Below are 19,485 nucleotides of genomic sequence, written 5' to 3' on the forward strand. Positions count from 1 at the left end.
TTAAGTTACTATTATTATTACTAATAATAATTCCATAGCAATAAGAAGGATGATACATTATTTACTATCTTTCACTAAGAGATCTGCAGATACTTTGAGCCATTGACCAGATTCTACATCTGGTTCCTATTTCCCTTTGTTCTATTGAATTACAACATTCTAACTACAGGATGAAAGGTTTGGAAGGTACTCAGCAAGTGTTTGGTGTATCTTTCAAGTGTTTGTGGGAGAATTATGGTGAGACTTCTCACTAAGTGCTTTCTCCAGTCCATCAGCGATCAACTAGAAATCCAAGGTTGGATGTTTCACCTCGGGAGATAGTGATGGATGAATTATTAAATCCAATCTGAATAAGTTCAGCTTCAGAAAGTATTTCTCCTCTGGGGCACCTGGGTGGATCAGTCGTTAAGTGTCTGCCTTCGGCTCAGGTTATGATCCCAGAGTCCTGGGACCAAGCCCTGTGTAGGGCTCCCTGCTTGGCAGGAAGCCTGCTTCTCCCTCTTCCCACTCTCTGTTTGTGTTCCCTCTCTCGCTATGTCTCTCTCTGCTGAATAAATAAATTCTTTTTAAAAAAAAGGTATTTCTTCTTCTTCTTTTTAACATGTTCTTAAAATTTAAAAATATGTTCATTATGCAGGATCAGTTTATTTCTCCAGTGAGTGAAGAAAATCATCTAGGATTGGAAAATATTAAAACACTCAGCAATCAAGTCATTTATATCATAATTCAGTCTTTTAAAGAAATATTGATAGCTTAGCCTCGCATTAAAAATCACTCTATTTCTGCCCTGAAGTGATAGTTTTATGCTAGCTATTCAATATGTCAATAAATCTATACATATAATATTGGAAGAAATCACTTGAAATAATAGAAATAGTCTTCATGAGAGTAACCATACATGTCTGCAACAGTCCCAGTTTATGTCTGTTATCTCAATAAAATTATTAAAGCTGCCTCCTTTTATTCTCAAAAGTATCCTTTTCTTTAAAATTAATTTTATTTATTTGACAGAGAAAGAGCACAAGCAGGGGGAGTGGCAGGCAGAGGGAGAGTTCGAAGCAGGCTTGCCCCTGAGTGGGGAACCCAAGTCAGGGCTCGATCCCAGGACCCCGAGATCATGACCTGAGCCAAAGGCAGATGCTTAACTGACAGCCACACAAGGGCCCCTCAAAAATGTCCTTGATCAGACAATAAATCATACAAGTTCACTAGTTCTTCATGACATTAATGGTGTTACATAATAAAGAAATATTTCTATGTACGATCTCATGTGAGCACTTTTGAATAAAATTAAGTCTCTGCATATGGTCTCATGTGAGGATTTTTCCCTATGACAGTGTGGAAAAGTGGGAGTTTTTAGTCACTGCCCATTTTTTTTTTCTCCCACACAGCATGCCAAACAGTTTTGTAGCTAGTGGATGTAATTTGTCATATTTATAATGTCCAATTTCCTTCAACCCCAAATTGAGATCAGGAGTCACCGCACTGAAAGCCAATGAAGAATATCGTAATGTGAGGGGTGCCTGGGTGGCTCAGTTGGTTAAGCATCTGCCGTAGGCTTGAGTCATGATCCCAGGGTCCTGCGGAGGAGCTCTGTGTGGAGCTCAGGTCAAGCCCTGTTCAGTGGGGAGTTGGCTTCACCTTCTGCCCTTTCCCCTACTCGTACTTTCTCTCTCTCTTTCTCAGATAAATAAATAAAAATCTTAAAAAAATAAAAGTTAAAAAAAATGCAGTAACATGGAGACAGGTATTCAGGAACAAATTGTTTCACTCACATGAAAATGCCCTTCCTGATTGTCCCCAGCTGTCGACACGGACCCAGTGCACTTTTCCTAAACCATATCACTTTTCACAAAGGAGTTTTCGATGAATGAGCATCTCTTCCTTAGAGCAACACCCGATTTCAGTAAGAAGTGCTACAAACACATCACATACTTCTTCATAGATGGGCAGCACAGACGCCCGGGGCGGATTCATGCTCAGGGAATCAGTAGCTGCATCCAATTGAAAAGCACATGCACGCACACACACACACACACACACACACACACACACACGATGAATGTGTGATAGCACTTCTATATGGTATGTCACTGTTATTAGGTGGTATCCGGTGGTTCTCTTTGATAAAGGAATTATGTCTAATAGCTCAGTCTGTTTTCTCTCAAGCACCGGATTTTTGTATCTCCAGAAGCTTGATAAACCTCTTAGCTAAAGCATGGCCTGGGTTTAATTTTGCAGTGAAGAGTAAAATGATCAATAATGTCTTAGTAATATTGGTCTCTGCTTTGAGTGACACGATAGATTATTTCTCCCCCAAGAGGCATTGTTTCGGGCTTGTGTTGGAAAAACTTCATTAGTCTACTTTAAAGATCACTCTTCTTTATTTGAAAATTATGGGAAAGTTCTGCTGGTTTCATCTCACTGTTGAACAAAATTTCTAAATAGCATGTCAAAGAATGGGGATAAATCAGTGAATTATTAGTCAAATAAAATTCAATTTAATTTTTTCTTCACTGTATACTTTTGCATTTTCTTCCTAGGCTGCATGTAGGAAATGATCTCATTTGCAGGTCCCCTTAAAGCAGGGCATATAAATTCACATTCTATATTTTGCACTGAATTTCTGATCACCATTCTTATGTAATAGAAATTACGTATGCAAAGTATATAATTTATATGTTATATAAATAAAGGCACTGTAACATTTTTATGAGTTCTTATACTTACGGTACATTTTTAATCATTATTTTTCACTTCAGAAAGCCACTTTGAACCTCTGTTCCATTTCTGTCAATTAAGTAATAAAAGGAATAGTAATGTTAGATATGAACTCATTCGCCTGATAAAGAGTAGAACTGGTTATTAAGGCTATAGCAGCATCTCTGTGAAAAATCACAATCTTTAATTCCAAATTTGTGAAATGTACATTGAACCCAAGTTTCTTTGCTTTTCCCCCCTGAACCAGCCAGGGATTAGCAGCGTTCTGAGAGCACATTTTTAGAACAGCGCCTCCAAAGGTTGTGACCTATATAGTGACATATAGTGACCTATATATTGACCTCTGCTGGCCAGAAAGGCATAAAAATCACAGGACTGAAAAGTTATTCTCCTGAGTGTCACACTAAAATATCACTTTAGCACAGATAAAAACCATGTTCTCAAGTGTGGAGACTGGGTAAGTCAGGAAGGGAGCTGTCCGAGTTTCCTTGGTTACAACAGGGGTGTTTCACTGACCTTGCAGACTAGAACTTCTCTCTGTGTGTTGCGGGAGTGGAGAAAACTCTGCCCGGCAGACAATGATATTAGTCACCCGTGGCAACCAAGGAACAGACGAAGTGCTGAACTCTTTGAGAACTGATTACAGAAGAGTAAAGCTGGTTTTGCAAAGCTGGACATGAAAACCAGTCTTGCTAAACTGACCTGTCCATTTCTTAATCCAAGTGTTGATCCTTTTATGTACATTTATTGAAAGACTATTTCTCGGGACCCCTGGGTGGCTCAGTGGGTTAAAGCCTCTGCCTTCAGCTCAGGTCATGATCCCAGGGTCCTGGGATCAAGCCCCGCATTGGGATCTCTTCTCAGCAGGGAGCCTGCTTCCCTTCCTCTCTCTCTGCCTGCCTCTGTCTACTTGTGATCTCTGTCTGTCAAATAAATAAGTAAAACCTTTAAAAAAAAAAATTTCTCTTGACTCAAACTTACTACAGTCTCTGCCTTTTCCTTCCCCACCCCACCCTATTTACCCCTTTAAGTTTTTGCACCAGATTTTGAGTCCCAATTTTTAATAGTTTCTTCCAAATTGAGGTATAACTTGCATATAACTTGCATATGGTGTACGTATAGATTTTAAATGTGGGTTTGATTGTATTGAAAAATTGGTATCAAAGAAGCAGGACATTTCTATAATTTAAGTTTTGTATTGCACATACAATTTTAGTATGATGAAGCATTTTTTGAATTAACATCTACCTGGCCATATTTTTAGGTCTCCTAAATAGTGTATTAGATGTGGGTGAGGAGAGAATTACTGAACTAGAAGATAGATTTGAAAAATTACCTAGAGTGTAGCATATATGCCCCAAATTGGATAATATAAAAGAGACATTATGAGATGCTGAGACTGTGTATCCAGAATACACAAATAACTTTTTTTTTTAAAGATTATATTTATTTATTTGAGAGAGAGAGCACAAGCAGGGGGAGCAGCAGAGGGAGAGGGAGAAGCAGGCTCCCTGCTGAGCCGGGATGCCAATGTGGGGCTCAGTCCTAGGACCCTGGGATCATCCCCTGAGCTGAAGGCAGATACTTAGTTGCCTGAGCCACCCAGGCACCCCTGGAATATACAAAGAACCCTTAAAAGTCAATAACAAGGGGTGCCTGGTTGGCTCAGTGGGTTAAAGCCTCTGCCTTCGGCTCAGGTCATGATCCCAGAGTCCTGGGATTGAGCCCCACATTGGGCGTCTCTCTGCCTACTTGTGATCTCTTTCTGTCAAATAAATAAAAAAATTTTTTTAATTTTTTTTAAAAGTTAATAACAAGAAGACAAATAACTCAATGTAAAAATGGGCAAAAGGTTTATTTTTAACAAATATTTTAGAGACAAATATTTAGATACAAATATTTAGAGACAAAGAGTGTGAGAGAGAGAGAGCAAGAGAGCATGAGTGGGGTAAGGGGCAAGGGAGAAGCAGACTCTCCTCTGAGCAGGGAGAGTGGGCAAAGGATTTAAATGGACATTACTCAAAGAAAATATACAAGTGACTCATAAGTCACATGAAAAATGCTCAACCTCAGTTAGCATTAGGGAAATGCAAATTAAGGTCACACTAGGGTATAACTTCCCACACACTAGCACAGCTATAAGGAGATGGAAAGAGTAAGTATTGGGAAGGATGCTGAGACCCTGGAATGCTCATGCCAAAATGGTGTAGTCACTGTGAAAAAACGTTGGACAGTTTTTCAAAACCTACACATAGAGTTACCGTATCACTCGCCATCTATAATCCTAGGTGAATATCCAAGAATAGTAAAAATAGAAAAGTCCTCACAAAAACTTGTACATGAATGTTTATAGCAGCATTTATCAATTTATCAACTACAGCATTATTGATAATAGACCACAAATGGAAACACCCCAAATGTCCATTCCTGATGAATGGATAAATAAAATATGGTATATCCATACAATAGAATGATATTCAGTCATAAAAAGGCCTGCAGTAGTAAAACATGCTACAACATGGATAAACCTCAAGAACAGTATGCTAAATGAAAGAAGCCAGTTACGAAAGACCACATATTATATCATTTTATTTATATCAAGCATCCAGAAAGGCAAAGCTATTTAAAAAGTAGATTAATGGTTGCGTAGGGCTGTGCTGGAAGTGGAGAGGAAGGAGGAACAGGCAGTGACTGTGAATGACTATAAGAATTCCTTTTGGGGTGAGACATGTGGTCTAAAATTAGATTGTAGTGACTGTTGTACAACTCTGGCAATATACTAAAAATCTCTGAATTGTAAATTTTAAATGGGTGAGTCTTATATATCTCCATAAAGGTGTCAAAAATGTGATAGGCAAGGGGCACCCGGGTGACTCAGTCAGTCTGTTAAGTGTCTACCTTTGGCTCAGGTCATGATCCCAGGGTCCTGGGATAGAGTCCCGCATCCTGCTCCCTGCTCAGAGGGAAGCCTGCTTCTCCCTCTCCCTCCAACCCTCCCCCCACCCCACTTCATACTCTCTCTTGCTCTGCTCTCTCTCTCTCATATAAATAAAGTCTTTTTTAAAAATGTGATAGGCAAAACATTAGAAGAAATCTAGGAAAGGTTTTGGGTTTGGGTCTTTTTATTCAAAGTAAGAAAGGATATCTTAAACAAGATGCCCAAAGTACAAATCATAGAGGAAATAACAGACAATATTAACTACCTTGATAAATCTAACTGCCTTTAATTAAGAACTTGCGTTTATCAAAAGATACCATAAAGAAAGTAAGGAGACAAGCTACAATCTCAGGGAAGATACTTACAACATAGGCTCTGTATACTAAGTCTATGGCAGGATTAAAATGGGTAACCACTTTTGAAAGGAATTTGGTATTTACAGAAAATATGATGGTGTGTTTTGCACCATCCTTCCTAGGCCTGGAATTGATTTTTTTGTGTCCACATCTTGTCCCTGCCACTAAGTCACACCTGTGGTGTTTGGCAGGATGGGTGGGGGGCAGTGTAGTAACTCAGGTGTTCCATCCAGAGGACTAGACTTGTGAAAGAAGCTTTTTTCAACTGCAAAACTCTCATGACAAGCTGAAGGTCATTGCCAGCATCCTGAGCGTGCCTCTTGGAAGGTAGTAGGAGGACTCTAACAGGATGCTCACTGATGGCCCCCAGCTTGATGTGCTCTGGAATTTCTTATTAACAGTGTACTCTTGGGTACCCTTGATGTGCTCTGGAATTTCTTATTAACAGTGTACCCTTGGGGTGCCTGGGAGTGCTCTCAGTTGGTTAAGCATCTAAGTCTTGATCTCAGTTCAGGTCTTGATCTCAGGGCCATGAGTTCAAGTCCCATGTTGGGCTCCTTTGCTGGGTATGGAGCCTACTTAAAACAAAACAGAACCACAATGTATCCTTTCAGCTTATGGAAGCAAAATGATATTTGCATAATATTTATATATTAGGGTGTTTATTTTCACTGAGCCCCTGCCATTTTTGATAGTTATACTATCTCATATTCCCCCTAGTACTATAAAACTGTTCCAGTTGCTTCACATCCTTGCCAAGCCTTGGCATTGTCCAAGCTTGACATTTGTGCCAATCTGTGAGAGTATGTAAACATATAATGTGCTGACTCCATCTTTGGTATATCTCCTTGATATATATCCACCCTTGCTACGAGTCCAAGAAACTCTGGACATGTGTACGAGGAGACCAGAATATTCACAGCAGCACTGTTTGTTAAAGAAGGAAAACCATCAAAATGCCCAGGGAATGGAGTTTCAATATCTAGTCTCACAAGGGAATACTATATAGTGGCGAAGACAGTTGAATGATCGCTACAAAATTCAACATGGATTTATTTTATATACATCATGTTGATGGAAAAAGCCCACCACTGAAAAAAAATAACTATAGCACAATTACCTGGGTATAAAGCAAAAACTTGCAGGCAAACTGCTTATTTCTAGATATATATGTGATAAAACTAAGGATAAACATGGGAGGATATAACGCCAATTTCAGGATAGCAGGATAATAATTACCTTTTGGAGGAGGGAGGCAGTTTGATCATGAAGAGGCACCCTGGGAGCCTTGAAAGCATTGGTTTTGTCTTATTTCTTAAGTTGGGTGTCATGGCCATTCATTTCTGGATGCTATTTATATATATTAAACATATATTCTTAAAATGAGTGCTTCCTTATAAAAATTTTAAGTAAGTTGTTAAAAATATATGACATGTTTATATACAATGCAAAGTATCCCTAGACTGTATATTTCTATATGCATATGTAAATGTACTTTAAAATAGTAACTATTCAATAGTTTTAATGATTATTAATGTGCAAAACAGGAACCTGGTTAAAATTCAGAGATAAGCAACAATATGCTCTGGGCATATGTTCTGTGTAACCTCCTGAGCTCTGCCCAATACAGTCCAGCACTCAAATGTCTTCATGTTAGACCAGTTAGCATCTTGGCCATTTCTCTCTCCTTTGCCAAAGCCTTCCAGAATTGCACCACTTAGCCCAACTTACAGAGTTCTGTTTTTTTCAAGCGTCTCTTATACTTAACAGTACCCCGAACCCTGTCTTACTAGTCTAGCTTGGTGGGGTCCAGAGAGAACACGAGGGTGAATGGGAGAGAAACCCACCACGCTTAATTGTAGTAAGCATGTAGTTTCATACTGCTATTTAAACAGTCATGTCAAAATATTCTGCTTCAATGGTATTTCAGGTAATAAATATAAAAATGTATGTTCATTATTTTTTTTAAAGATTTTATTTATTTATTTGACAGAGAGAGATCACAAGTAGGCAGAGAGGCAGGCAGAGAGAGAAAAAGGGAAGCAGGCTTCCTGCTGAGCAGAGAGCCCGATGCGGGACTTGATCCCAGGACCCTGAGATCATGACCTGAGCTGAAGGCAGCGGCTTAACCCACTGAGCCACCCAGGTGCCCTGTATGTTTATTTTTTTTAAAATTTTATTTGACAGAGAGAGAGAGGGAGGGAGCGAGCACAAGTAGGAGGAGGGGCAGAGGCAGAAGCAGGCTCCCTACTGAGCAGGGAGCTCTTCGCGGGGCTGGATCCCAGGACCCCGGGATCATGACCCGAGCTGAAGGCAGATGCTTAATGATTGAGCCACCCAGGCATCCCATGTAAGTTCATTTTCACCACCGAGATCTGAGCATTACTAGCTGTCAGTCTGATTAAAACCAGAAAGACATTCTGAAAGATAATCGATTCTATTCTTAAGTGGTTTCTCACTTGTTTGTATATTATTACCCTATTAGGACAAAGAGCCCATATGTGCCCCAGGGAAAGAGCAGAGGGGAACTTGCAAAACAAACAAAACCTCCCAAACATACAGGTTCACGTGGTTTTTATAAAAAATGTGTGTGTGTGTGTGTGTGGTGTGTGTGTGTGTGTATGTAGTGTGTATGTGCCTTCCTGCTTCCACCCTTGCCCTCATTCAGCCATTGTCAGCACACTAGTCTGCGTGACCCTGGAACCTGGGTCAAATCACGCCTCTGCTCAAAATCCTCCAGTGAGCTTTCACTCAGAGAAAAGTCAGAGTCATTATGACAACAGCTTCATGAGCTCTGTCCCTGGTATCATTTGGTCTGTCCTTCTACTCTCCCGCCAACCCTTTGACTCTTTCATGCCGGCCTCCCTACTGTGCCCATGCACTCCCAGCTTCGCCACTTGCCTGCTCCCTTTCCTCTTTCAGGTCTTCATTCTGCTGTCCCCTGACGTGGCCCTTCCTGTAATAGGGAGGTAATAGGGCCCGCCCTATTTAGAATTGCAATTCTGTCCCACCTTAGCCAGTCCCGGGTTCACCCACAGTCACAGTGCTGGTCACCATCAAGGTTTTTGATACCTTCGGTTTATTCTGACACATTTTATTTTGGGAAGCATAAACCCTGCGTGGGCAGGGATCTTTGTTTTATTCATTGTGGATCCCAGACCACAGTTCTTGGCCCAGAGAATTGATCAATACTTTAAATAAATACAGCTTCATTTTACAGTTGACACTCGGAAATCAAGTTACTTCTGAAGTCCAACAAAGAAGTGGTGAAAGCAGGCTATGAAGTCAGGGAGGTGGACTTCACACCCTGTGCTGTCTAGCCTCTGTGCTCTGTGCTCCAGATACTACAACATGATTCTTTAACACTGATGGTGATGATGACATAGCTAATATTTTTAATGCCTACTTGTATCATGCACTGTGCTTTACAGGTATTACCTAATTTGATACCCAGGAAACATCTCATCTGAGTCCAAATGGAGTCCTTAAAGCTTTGGCAAATTAACTGTTATGCCACTCAAGTGTAACTAAAGATGAGCAGAACCTTATTCCCAAACCCCAAAGAACAGCGTAAACTTCCCTTCTCCCTGTGGGGAAGGCAGGAAACTAGCAACTTCAAATTTCACATGAACAAATTGGAAATTGTGTAGCTATGAGAGACACCCCAGTGTAATCATCCTATTATGGTTGGCTTCTTTCACACAATTTATTATTCATTTATTCCCTCATACATTCATTCACATCCAATTATAATTCACTCATTCAACAAACATTCATTGAGTGATTGCCCTGTGATGTACTATGCCAAGTTCAAAGGCTACAGAGATAAAGATAACACGTTCTCAGAGCTTGAGGGACTCACAGCCTAGCAAGAGAGACGAATGCAAATGCAAGCACAGAGAATGCCCCCAGAAGGGGTGAGGGCCATACAGAGGATTGGTGGGGAGCAGGGTGCCAAGGAAGCCCAGTGCGGGAAAGGCCTGACTAGCCCTGTCTGGGGAATACTTCTCAGAGGAGGAGGCCCAGGATGAGGAGTTCACTGGGCAGGATGGGGGTGGGGGGTCTCCAGGCAGAGGAAGGGATTTGCAAAGGCACAGAGGCGTGACTCACATGGGTACTCAGGGTTCTGCATAGAGCTCGGCATAACAGGAGCTAGGAAGGCATGTGGGGACGGGGTGGGAGGAAGGAAAACAGGAGCCAGAGGGATTTTAAATAAGGTCATGATTCGATCAGATGTTCATCTTATGAAACTGCCTCCAGAGTCGGGATGGAAACCGAATTAAGGGGGCAAAGCCTGGTGGAAAGAGGCTGCAGATCCCTGGCACTTTGAAGCTGCTGCTTTGACGCAGGTGTTTTGGCTGGGGGATATTTTGAGGTGGCCTAAAAATAATTACATTTTCAGCTCTTAAAAATTACCTAGTGATGTGCAAAACAGCTGTCTCACCTCATTGCAGAACCTCGCCCCATGCCAACTCCTGAATCTGGGGAGGCAGGGAATGGGGTCAGAAACAGGGCGAGAATTAGACAACATCTGGCAGGGGAGGCACCCGTAACCAGTGGTCGTGGGCATACGGCAGGCTCCTAGCTCAGGGAGAGCCATTAATATGCAAGAAGCACACTGCTCCTTCTCTGAGAGTTCCCTTGTATTTTGCGAGCGCTGGTACTCCCCAGCAGTTATGACTGTAACAGTGATTTACTTTAAGTTAATAAGCATTACTAAGTGCTTTAACCAATATGTATTCTATTTTCCATTCGAGAAACCTTAAGGATAGAAAGCTCTGTTTTTAGGGGCTTCCATATAATGTTCAGTTTCTTTGGGGGTTGCATCTTATACACTGGAAGGGAAGCTGGAGAGAAGGTATATTATGAGGACTATATTAATTGTAGTGCAAAATAAACCCATGTTCTTATTGAACTGAAGAGTCTAGAACACAGCTGACATCAGGCATAGCTGGATCTAGGGGCTCAGTGATATCGCTGTGGCTCTTTGTTTAGAGAAAGGCTTTCTCCATCTGTCAGGCTACATAGTGGCTAGCATCCCAACACTCATAACTGATCAGCTGAGCAGACCCAGATGAAAGAGGGTTTTTTCAAGGTAGCCTTTGAAAAATTATCCCAGAAAAATTCTGATTGGCTCCTAAACAATGATCCAAGATATGTGATACTCTTTTTTTTTTTTAAGATTTTATTTATTTATTTATTTATAGCGCATGAGTCCAGTAAGGGCAGAAGGAGAGGGAGAGAATCTTAAGTAGACTCTGCACTGAGCACAGAGCCCAATGTGAGGCTTGATCTCACAACCCTGAGATCATGACCTGAGCCGAAACCAAGCATCAGACACTCTGACTGAGCCAGCCAGGTGCCCCAGTATACGCAGTATTCTAATGGACCTAGCTGGAGGCATATGTCAGGTCTATCTGTAGAGGGGGCTTGGGGAGCAGCAGTGCTGGGGGAGGGGGGAGTCAGCCCCACTAGAATCCCAGAGCATGGATATTTCCCAAGTAGGTGGGTTCTTTTTACCAGAAAAAAGAGAGATACAATTCTGTTGATAGCATCATAATTATCTTAAACTCCAACATAACACAGAACTGGATTTTAATCTCAGCTCTAACTGTGGGATCTCAGATGAATTATTAACTTCCTTATGCTCAGTTCCCTCATCTGTAAAATAGCGGCAATAATTGCACTTCCTAGAATTTGAGGATTTTGTGAAATAACGCATGCAGCATGCTTTGTAATTCCTGGCAAACAGTCATGATTCAGAAATAGTCAACAGTCAGAAAAAAGGGGGAAATAATATGAGCTCTCCATTCTAGGTATAGTGACCATAGAGTTTATTGCCCAAACTGGATAAAAAATGATTATTCTAAGACAATAGGCATGAGCTGGAACTCTCTTAGGCCATTTAGGAAATGTGGTCACCCTACCTCTGTGGGGAGAGGCTACTTGGACACAACATGATGCTTTATCTTTTTACCCCAAATTGCACAGAAAATCCTCATCTACATTTTTAACAGTTCTTTCAGTGCCCTTATAATATATATACATGATGTTTAATAACATCAAACTCACATTTTGAGGGCTTTGGTATGTTTTTATAGCTTAACCCTGATTTATCAGAATTTTAAAAAAGATTTTATTTACCCATTTGAGAGAGAATGCGAAAGCATGAACAGGGGGAGCGGCAGGCAGAGGGAGAAGCAGAGTCCCCACTCACTGGGGAGCCAGACGCAGGGCTCGATCCCAGGACCCTGGTATCAAGACCTGAGCTTAACCAACTGAGCCACCCAGTCACCCCATCAGAATTTAAAACACCTTTTTCTCCTGATTATAATAGTCATCTTTAAAGCAAAAACAAAACAAAACAAAACAAAAAACCCTCGTGAAAAAAATAATCCAGATATGGCTAGAATATAAAGCAAAAGTCCCTGTAATTGGGCAGTCAGGGAGTGCATAATTGTCAGTATCTCTTAGTAATACAAAAACAGTAAGTTTTGACCAAGTTTTGACCCAGGCACTTAGAGAAAAATAGGAAGTTATCTGGGGACTCCCCAGGTGAAACAATCAGTCAGGGCCCCAGCTAAGGTAGTAGTTGAGACTCTGGAAAGAAGGGGACTGTATTGAGAACTGTATTTAAGAGCTGGCACCCAGGACTTGGTGCAAGGGAGAGATTGCTGTCCCCATTTCTGGATCAGGTAACTGCCTCGAAAGGGTGCTCACCAGAAAAGCAAGACCTATTGGAAGAAAAGGAGGACTAGAAGATGTAAACAAAAAATGGCTCCAAACTTCCTCTGGGTTTGATTTAATTTACAACCTCATTCTGGGAAGAAATGAATGCATTCCCTGACAAAAAGCAAAAGCAATTTTCTGATAAACTTTAATGGAAGAAACACTTAATCTGGGAACCCGTCATTATCCTCCACCTAGCTGACCATCAGTCAAGAGGTTGGGACCAACAACCAAACCTTCTTTTCTTTCTCCTCCTTTTTAAACAATGACAATTTAACACTTTCTTTACCTACAAAATGCTCTGCCAAGACTTAGTCTTTGAAATGATCACAACAGGCCTTTTCTCTTATAGCAAGATTATGATGACATTTCAACACAAGCTTGTAACTGGGGTTTGCAGGGGAGGAGAGCATCTGCCTCATTTATAGATATTTCAAGTCCTAGTTCTATGGTGACTTTTGTAAGATAGAAACAACAATTTTAAAATATTTACTAAAGAAAGTTTGGAAAATCCATAAAAGCAGAAAGCAAGGGATCTTGTTTTTACATCATCTTTATGCATTCATTTTTTCCCTCACTATTTGTAGTTCTGTCTACGAATTTTCTTTTTCTTTAAAGTATTTATTTATTTTTAAAGCTTTTATTTTTAAGGAGTCTCTACACCCAACATGGGGCTCGAACTCACAACCCTGAGACCAAGGGCTCAGCCAGCCAGGTGCCCCTCTTTCTGTGAATTTTCTGTCTAAAGCCTTTGACCATTTTTCTATTGGTTTGTGGCTTTTTTCTAAATTAATGAGTGGGATGGGATGCCTGGGTGGCTCAGTTGGTTAAGCGGCTGCCTTCAGCTCAGGTCATGATCCCAGCATCCTGGGATCAAGTCCTGTATCCGGCTCCTTGCTCAGCAGGGAGCCTGCTTCTCCCTCTGCCTCTGCCTGCCTCTCTGCCTACTTGTGATCTCTCTCTCTCTCTGACAAATAAATAAATAAAATCTTTAAAAAAAATTAAAAAGTGGGAACTTTCTGTAAATGAAGGATATTGCCCCCAAATCAATTGATCATTCTAGGTGGGAGCTGGTTTTGTGCCTAGGACTTCTGCTTCTAGGTGGGTTCCCTAGTAGTTCTCCCACTGACTCATTTTAATACTATCAGAAGCTAACTTCTCTTCAGTAGTTACTATGTATCAGACCCTTGTTAACTTGGCCTCCTGAGAAGAGCCATTGTCTTCCGCTGCAGTCCCCAGGGGTGAGCACAGTGTCTGGCACATGGCGGGAAATAAATACTTTGACAAGTCACGAGAGTGGTGACATTCTTGAACGATGACTGTTTGTCAGGAGTTGCGAAGCATGCTGCATGTATTATTTCACGAAATCCTCAGATTCTAGGAAGTAAGTGCAATTATTGCCACTATTCTACAGATGAGGAACTGAGCATAAGGAAATTAATAATTCATCTGAGATCTCACAGTTAGAGCGGAGATTAAAACCCAGTTCTGTGTTACATTGGAGTTTAAGATAATTATGATGCCATCAACAGAATTGATCTAAAAGGGGAATTTTAGGCTGAGGCACAGACACTTGACCCTGAGAAGAATTCAACATTAATGTGGTCACACATCACAAAATTTGTGCCCTAAAGTTTTTTCGAAGCAGTTTTTTTTTAAGTGAAATTGAGAGCGTTGCATTATATAACTAGAAAAAATCCCACATCATAAATTTCATGTTCCTCAAAGCTCCCAAATTATAACCAGGCAGAGTTTGGCAGGGAAAGGACCCAGCAGAGAGCAAAAAGACCCCACAGGTAATAAAATGAGCTAATGATCCAGACTGGCATTGTGAAACTACCCAGGAGTGCAAAAGGTAAAGTGAGTTTCATAAAATGATCTCTTACTTTGTCAAAGTTTCATTGTGGCTCAGATTGAAACCTCATCTCATGTTACATCCAGTTTTTATAACACGAGTTAATTGAGACCATTTTCTACTCATACAGTTTTACAAGTGCTGATGTGTAAAATCCTCTTCCTATATGTAGAGTCACTCGGAATTGGGATTCGGCCAATTTAGCTTGAGTTCATGTCTGCACGCAGAGGGCTGGCTACCTTCACGGTCACAAGAAGATAGCGTCCTCCGCAGCCCACCTGCCAATTTCTCAGCTCACCCTGGGGTTGACTTGCTGGGGTCAAGCTGTTCCAAGCCTTATGCACAGCCAGCTAGCTGTTCCTTTTAACTGGGAAACTACCTCCATTTATAGGGCATTGCAGCTGGGGCAGGGAGACAAGTGCTGGGCCAGACAGACTGGACCTACAAACAGAGGTGAGCAGAGGGAGCCTGGTTTGGGTTACTGACCAGCAGCTGCATTTTGCACATCTTCCTTTTAACCGACTTTCTCCATTGCTAGTCGGTTAGAATATATTCTGTGTGTTTTTATGGAAAGAGCACAGGACTGTGAATCAGAAAACACGTGTCCTTACCCTATGTGATTTAGGACAAGGCATTTCAATTTCTGAGCCTCCGTTTCAATTGTAAATGAGGGATAATAATATCTTTCTTATGGAATAATCGCAAAGATCAAATGAGATAATGTATTTGAAGACGCATCACAAAACTCTGTGTCCCTTATGAATAATTTTGTCATACATAGTTTTATCCCAATTTTATAACCAGGGAGGCTGAAATTCATTGGGATTAAGGCTACACCTCTACTAAGAAACAAAGCAAGGGTTTGAACCCAGTCTAATTCCAGAAACTCCAGTCTTTTTTTTCACATGCTGCCTCCTTAAAACAAATTCAAGTTGTTACTGTGACTGTAATTTTTTCTTTCAATGTATGCTGGAAAATGTTAACCCTAATCTCAAGAGTCCCACACAACACTCCTCAGGTCTCTGCCCCAGGTTTCCCAGGTACCTAGCGGAGAGGAGAGTACTCAGGTCTAGACCTCCTTGGGTTGCACACAGATCTCTCAGAGACCAGAAAAAGGGGCACAACAAGAATGTGTATCCCTGTGGCACCAGCTGCTGTTACTCAGTGTGCTATTTTAACACTAAACAATTCAGAGTGAAGAAAACATCCTGTGTTTATTCTTTGTTCATTGTACTCTGGTGCCCTACAAATCAAGGTCATATAACAATGTATCATTGCAAGTGGCTTTAGGTAATTCTTTTTACCAAGATGGCATAATAGAAAACTGCAACAAATAAATAAGAAAATGGTGAAGTTACTGATTAAAAATAATATCTGCTGGCAGGGGTTGGGGGGTCGCCTGGGTGGCTCAGAAGATTAAGCGTCTGCCTTTGGCTCAGGTCATGATCCCGGGGTCCTGGGATTGAGCCCCATGTCGGGGGGTGAGGGTCCCTGGGTCCCCGGCCCCAGGGGGTCCCCGGTACCTAGGGGTATTCCCCACTCAACGGGGAGTCTGCTTCTCCCTCTGCTCCTCTCCCTGCTCCCGTTCTTTCTCTACCTCCCTCTCTCTCAGATAAACGAATAACATAAAATAAATAAAAATAATATCTGCTAGGAAAACCTAAAAAAAAAAAAAACTACTTCAAAAGGGGGGGAACAGAATGAGTTATTTCCCTGCTTTCTTGCCTGAGGAATCTCCTCTAAAAGTTGATGAATATCTTGAGTTGGGGTAATTACAGTTTCTTTACAAGTAATAAACGTTTCTTTGTTGATTTACAGTTTCTCATTTTTTTTTTTTTTCCTGCTGACTGGCTGTACAAATTCTATTAATTAACTGGCTCCGCCATGATTCCTCAGTTGTCACGGTATGGAAGGTTCTGTAGGCAGGCATATATTTTACACACGCAGCTTCTAAAATTCAAAAGCCTAACGTAGTGTTATCGATCATTGCTGTGTGGCTGTCTTCCCGCACCTCCTTTCTCTGACTGGTAAAGTCCTCACGTCTCCTTCTGGCTCAGCGCTTGGCCCCTGGAAAATGGGATCATTGTCCGCACCTCCTGTGAAAGGGGGCCAGAGGTAACCGAGCTTAGAGTGAAGAGTGGGGCACTGCGATCGCCTCAAGAATTTATCTTTGATTTCAAATCTGTTTGAAATGTAGAGTCCCCAATAATTACTGGGTCACTAATATACTTGTGGCCAATAGATTAGGGTTACTTTGTTCCTTTCTATTGTTCGTAAAAGAGATCTTTTCTTTCTCATATGATATGCACAGTACGGACAGAATTTCAGAAAACAACAATAAAAAAGTTATCAAAAGAAACAGAAAAACCACGATTCCACTCCAAGAAAACCTCTTGTTGTGCATGTTTTGGTACACACAAGAATGTATTGAGTACTGTCATACTTCACATCTAATATTTAGCCTAAGCGGTGGTTTGGACATGTATTCATGCCAAGTATTCTTCTGCTGAATGATTTTTTTTACAACTAGTGTCATAACGTAATTTTTAACAACTAGTGTTTTAGTCTGTAGAAATCTAATAATTGATATAACTAATTCCCTTGTCTTGGGCATTTAGATTATTTCCAACTTTTCACAATTTTTAACACGATCTGATAATAATCTTTGTTTATTTCCTTACCATAAAACCATAGAAGTGAAATTTCTGGGCTCAAATTAGTATATTTTAAGGCTGTTGGTACATATTACCTAATTGTCATCCAGAAAGGAACCCATTTCCCTCCCACCAGTTGGATAAATGAGTGCCAACCTTGCCCTACTCTTGCCGCTGTCATATTCTTCTTTTTTACTTCTTTCTAATATGAGTTAATGTGCTGGGTTTGAAAATGGTAGTTCACTGAATTATTTATAAAATTTTCTTTTTTAAAAGATTTTATTCATTTATTTCATAGACAAAAATTACATGTAGGCAGAGAGGCAGGCAGAGAGAGAGAGGAGGAAGCAGGCTCCCTGCTGAGCAGAGACCATGATGCGGGGCTCGATCCCAGTACCCTGGGATCATGACCGGAGCCGAAGGCAGAGGCTTTAACCCACTGAGCCACCCAGGCACCCCTAAATTTTCTTATTTTTAAATGAATAGTGAGACTGAACAGTTTTTTCATATTTTTTTCATCCTTGGCCTTTTCCAACCTAACTGTTCTTTTCTGTCCTTTGTCTATTTTCCTATTGGTGAAGTCCTCCTTTTCGTATTACTCTGAAAGACCAGTTATCTTTTAACAATAACAACCATCGTTTTAGAAATGTAACGAAGATATTCCCGGCACATCATTTATCTTTCATTTTGTGTGTGCATGTTTAACCAACAAACATTTTTAACATTTACATTGTGAATCTCTATTAAGCTTTTCTTTTTTTTTTTTTTAAGATCTTATTTACTTATTTGAGACAAAGAAGCACAAGTAGAGGGAGGGGCAGAGGAAGAGGGAGAAGCAGACTCCTTGATGAGCAGGGAGCCCAGTGCAGGGCTGGATCTCAGGACCCCAGGATCATAACCTGAGCCAAAGGCAGATGCTTAACTGACTGAGCCACCCAGGTGCCCCTTTATTAATCTTTTCTATAATATTTTTCCATCTTTGGTGTTTTGTTTACAGTAGGTTTCCCTATTCAAAGACTGACTGGCCAGATCAGTTATGTTCTTGTTTTGGATAATTCATTTAGAATTTATTTTGGTTTACACTTTGAAGTACAGGTCTAACATCCTTTTTTTTTTTTTTTTTCCAAATAGCCAAACCATTTTCCCAAGATCATTACAGAACAATCTACTTTTATTGTATACTAAATACTTACGAATCCTCAGGTTTGTTTCTGATGGGCCTTTGCTTTTAATGCAGAGGTGAAGTAGAGAAGACAAGCTCTTTAAGACATGGCAAGGGTTGGAATCACTGCTACATCTGTTTCTACAGAGCATGGCTACAGACTAGAAATGAAGGGATGAAAGAGATACAGCTTAAAAATGTTGATAATTATTTTCAAGTGTCTAAAAGTTGCTGAGATGTAGTTTTCTCCCAATTTTTCTTTGATGTGGTTGGTTTTTAAAATACAATCCCAGTTTAATGATTACACATAAATGACACATATATTTTAAAATTCTTTTTTTTGTACTAGTCCACACTAGCTTTCCTCATAAATAATATATTATCTTCTAATAGAATCAGTTTGTACTTCGTTACAAATGTACTGCAAATAACTAGACTAAGGCTGGCAAAACCAGTACTGAGATTATTTTCTTCAGCTGAAAATAGGGGTGATGATATCCCTTCTTCCTTCCATTAGGACCAGTGCTAAACTATCTCGTAACAGATGAGCTTTGCTTTAGTGACCCTTGGAGAAGTTTGATATCCTCTCTTGATATAACCTATTCTAAAATTTAATGATCTTCATTAATATAAAAATCTCTTATGCAACAATTTAAGCCCGTCTGTTCTTCCTCCCTCTCTTTCTTTCTTCCTCCCTCTCCCTCTTTCTTTCTTTCTTTCTTGTTATTACTTAATGGTGACTTTCCTTGGGCTAATGCCCCTCATACTTCTCCAGATTGAATAATTCCAATCCCGTATGCAGGCCAAATCAAGACAATTTCTCTTGAATTTATTTGGTGTTCAAGAACATCTGAACATCAATTAGTGACACTAATTGAGGACCAACCACACACACACACACACACACACAAGCATTGGCACATGTATACTTCCTCATTTAAAAAATATTTAAGATTGACTCCAAAGTTTCCATTTTAATTTTGGCAAAATATCTTTGCTTTTGTCTAAACAAAGACCAACTGTATTACGCTGAATTCGCTTTTCATTTTAGTGGAGAATTTGAGCAAAGC

Source organism: Meles meles, chromosome 2 (genome assembly GCF_922984935.1).
Source record: "Meles meles chromosome 2, mMelMel3.1 paternal haplotype, whole genome shotgun sequence".
NCBI classification, from domain to species: Eukaryota; Metazoa; Chordata; class Mammalia; order Carnivora; family Mustelidae; genus Meles; species Meles meles.